This window comes from Empidonax traillii, unplaced genomic scaffold, assembly GCF_003031625.1.
Source record: "Empidonax traillii isolate 1590-97213 ecotype Southwest subspecies unplaced genomic scaffold, ASM303162v1 scaffold701:size746704, whole genome shotgun sequence".
NCBI lineage: Eukaryota > Metazoa > Chordata > Aves > Passeriformes > Tyrannidae > Empidonax > Empidonax traillii.
This window is the reverse complement of record NW_020955894.1, coordinates 733,144-736,707: the sequence shown is the minus strand read 5'-3', so window position 1 is coordinate 736,707 and position 3,564 is coordinate 733,144. Positions and strand designations below refer to the sequence as shown.

The 3,564-nt window shown below is 58.5% G+C and overlaps 1 protein-coding gene and 1 long non-coding RNA gene across 2 annotated transcripts in view; both read right to left on the bottom strand.

Moving 5' to 3' along the window:
• LOC114065852 (maestro heat-like repeat-containing protein family member 7) overlaps nt 1-3,564 on the bottom strand; it is a gene marked incomplete at its 3' end in the record, with an annotated part of 19,317 nt that overhangs the window by 2,061 nt on the left and 13,692 nt on the right. The window lies entirely within an intron of this gene.
• LOC114065860 lies at nt 949-1,639 on the bottom strand. Its single transcript, XR_003573063.1, has 3 exons — nt 1,603-1,639; nt 1,209-1,323; nt 949-1,028 (listed from the first exon to the last, which is right to left on the bottom strand). It is a non-coding gene; the product is annotated as an uncharacterized LOC114065860 (long non-coding RNA).

The following is a 3,564-nucleotide window of genomic DNA, read 5'->3' as shown; positions in this document are numbered from 1 at the left end:
CAAAGCTGAGCTTCCCCTGCAGCCCGTGGTGCAGCAGCTGTCCCCCTGCAGCCCATGGAGGAGCACCGGGGTGCAGAGATCCACCTGCAGCCTGTGGGGGAGCTCCCGTGACAGTGGGTGGATGCCCAAAAGAGGCTGTGAGCCCGTGGGAGCCCCATGCTGGAGCTGGGTCCTGACAGGGATGTGCTGCACATGGAGAGAGGAGCCCACGAAGGAGCAGGTTTCCCTGGCAGGACCCACAGTGGAGCAGCTTGTTCCTGAAGGAATGCACCCCATGGAGACACCTGGACAAGAGGCAGCTGAGCCCCTTGCCACGGGGACACCACAGCCCTCCAGTGCTCACCTCTGCCCTACACTGCTTCTCATCATCCCAGTGGAAGAATGGGAGCAGGCCCTGGCACACATCCGTCTTTCCCTCTTTCGCTACCAACTCCATCACCTCTTGGAAGAGGCGAATGGAGAGCAGCTGCACATGGCTGTTGTCCTGGTGCAGAAGAAGACAAAAAGATCTCAGCACTGGCTGCTCCAGGTGCACCTGGAACAGGCTTTAAAATCCACAGGGCACAAAGTTCCCTGGCAGCACCAGATCCTTACATTTTCAAACAGTGGCTGGAGTGTCTCATCCAGCTTTGGAGCAGCGCAGCTGAATGCCTGAAGGTCTTCATTCCGGAGCACATTCAGGAAGACAGAGAGCGTCATCTCGACCAGCTCTGTGTCTTCATGATGCAGCAGCTCCAGGACCCACGCTGCTGTCCCAGGGCCCAGAGGCAGAGGGAGGCAGGAGAGCTGGGAGCAGCTGCCACAGCTCCCAAAACCCAGCCAAGCACAAGCTACTGCACTCCCCAGGCCCAGGCTGCCAATGTGGCTTCAGCCGGGTGTCCCTTTCTCACCATCAAGGGTTCCACACTGAGAACAAGGAGCCCTCTCAGTGCCAGGCGCCGCCGCTCAGGGCACTGGCTCTGCAGGTTCCTTGATAGGATGAGCAGGACCCTCTCATGACACTTTGTCCCATCCAGATAGTCCAGGATCTGGAAGGCAGAGAGCAGTGCTGGGGTGCCAAGGTGACAGGACCCTGGAGCCACTCAGGCAGGAGCCAGCTGTGCCCAGGCAGCAGTACAGGGCACAGGCACCGTCCCTGGCAGCTGTGGCTGTGAGATGGCAGAGAGGGGGAGGCAGGCAGGTGAGGCAGCGCTCTCCATCAGGCTCACCTCTACAAGGAACGCCAGGGCAGGGAGCTCCCAGAGGGGCTCCTCCCTGCTGAGCAGCCCGAGCAGGTGGATTGCTATCTGCGAATGGAAGGGCACCAAGACATGGCGCATCTCCCTGTCATGGGGAAAAAGGGACCCATCAGGCCTGAGCCAGGTGGTCAAAGCTCTCCAAGAAGAGACTCACAGAGGCCTGGACCTTCACCAGCAGCCCAGCATGAGATGTGGGCGCTTTGGGAGGTCATTCCTCCTCTGCACCCAGCTCTCACAGCCTTTTCCAATCTGCTCAGACATCTCTTGGTGCCAAGGCCCTCTGGCCCACGGCCACAAGGGATGTGTGGGGTTCCTGGTGCCCAAGAGAGAGACAACAGGCGCAGTGGGGAGAAGGATGTCTCACCTGGCCAGCAGCCCCACTGCATAATGGTGGGTGTCAGAATAAAGAATTGTCTCCCAGCCACGCTTCCGTTCAATGGCCACCACCTCATTCTCCCAGTGCAGGCAGCAGAACAGAGCCTTCAGGGTCTGTACTGCAAACCTGTGTGCAGAGCAAAGGCCAGGTCATGCTGGAAGCCCTGGTCCCAGCCCCAAGGGCATGGGAGGGAAAGAGGACAGGGATGGAGTACCTGTTGGGGTTGGTGGGAAGGCCATGTTCCTCCTGGCATCCCCTCCAGAAGGCATTGACCTTCTCCGGCATCTGGCCTGTGCTCATAGAAATTTGGAAGAGCAAAGCCACAAGAAGACAGGGGACATAATTGAAAACTGCATCCAGGCACTCGGGCTTCTGGATGATGAGCCGCAGTGCCAGGGTTGCCTGCAATAAAACCACACAGAGACAGTGCTCAGTGTGAGATGTCCATGTGGCAGGGCCCGAGCATGGGAGGGAGAGGCCAGGGGAGTCCCAGGGGGAGCAGCCAGCCTGGTGCCCCTGAACCTGCCCCTCTACCACATTTGCAGCCCAATGCCTGAGGCACAGGGATGCAGTAGTGGGGGAGGATGGAGAGTGGCTGGAGAGGTGACCTGGGGAGGAGCAAAGGCCAATTCCAGAAACTCACAGCCAGGGAAGAGACGTGTGTGTGGTCGTCATCAGAGCTGGACATGCCATGCATCGGCCAGTCCTGCATTGCTCCAAGCAGTGTGGGCAGCACCTTCTCCACTGCGGTTCCCGAGGAGGCGATGCTGCTCCACATCACTGCAGCAGCTCTGTGGAGACAGAGCTCTGGGTCAGGGGGGTCTCGGTTACAGTGCCATGGCCTGGGCAGCTGTGAGGGCCCAGGTGACAGAGCCATTGTGCCTCGAGGGACAGGGAGGGCAAATGGTTGCAGAACCAGGGGCTGATAGGCCAGGGCTGGGAAATGGAGGGGCTGGAGGGTCCTGGAACTCTCCATCTGCCTGGCAGACCAGGTGGGACAGGCTCTACAGGGTGATGGGTTCTAAGGGCTGCTGAGCCCTGAGCCACCAAAGTAGCTCATCCCTGTACCTGTCACATGCTGGGGCACAGCACAGAAGAGTCATCACAACTTCATGAGGGTGTGCCTCAGCCAGCCTGCGGATGTCAGTGTGCATCCTGACATCTGGAGACACGTGGGATGTGAGGCGCTGGTGGATGGATCTCACAATGGCCGGCACCTGGAGGGGAAATGAGGGAGAGTGGCAGAGTTCCCAGAGCAAGGAAGTGTCCCCACTTCCCTTAGGAAGTTCTTCCCTTCCCACCATACTCTATGGCCTCAAAGGCTTGGGGGACCCAGCAGACCCAGCTTGAGGGGCCACAAGATCCCTGGGGCACTTGAGCCCTGACCACAGGCTGCTTACTTCCTTCATTCTGGAGACACCTTTCTCCTCAAAAAATTCCAGATGGGGAGCATCAGGGACACTCTGAGTGGGCGTGGTGTCAGCCTTTTCAATGCCGTCAGTCGTGGTGTCATCGTTCGCCTTGACATCAGTTGGTTCCATTTCATCGTTGATTGTGTCAGCGGTCAAGGCAGTCTCAGGGGTTTCTGTCCCATCCATCAGTTCTGTGGCTGAGCCTGAAGTGCCATCAATCGGCACTGGTGCGATGTCAGCCTTGGCCATGATCTCAGTGTCAGTGCTGGTTGTGTCTCCAGCCACGGCGGTGTCAGGCTTTGCTGAGCTGTCCATCGGTGCCACATCACAGTCTGTTGTGCCATCAAGCGGCATCAGTGTGATGTCAGGCTTGGCCATGACATCAGTCACTGTGGTGTCAGAGCCGCTTGTGTCATCATCCACAGTGGTGTCAGGCTCTGCAGTGCAATGAACTGGTTCGATGTCAGCTTCAATGGCCAGTGCACTGTCGGGGTTTGTCATGTCTTGGGTCACAGCATTGTCATAGGTTTCCTTGCAT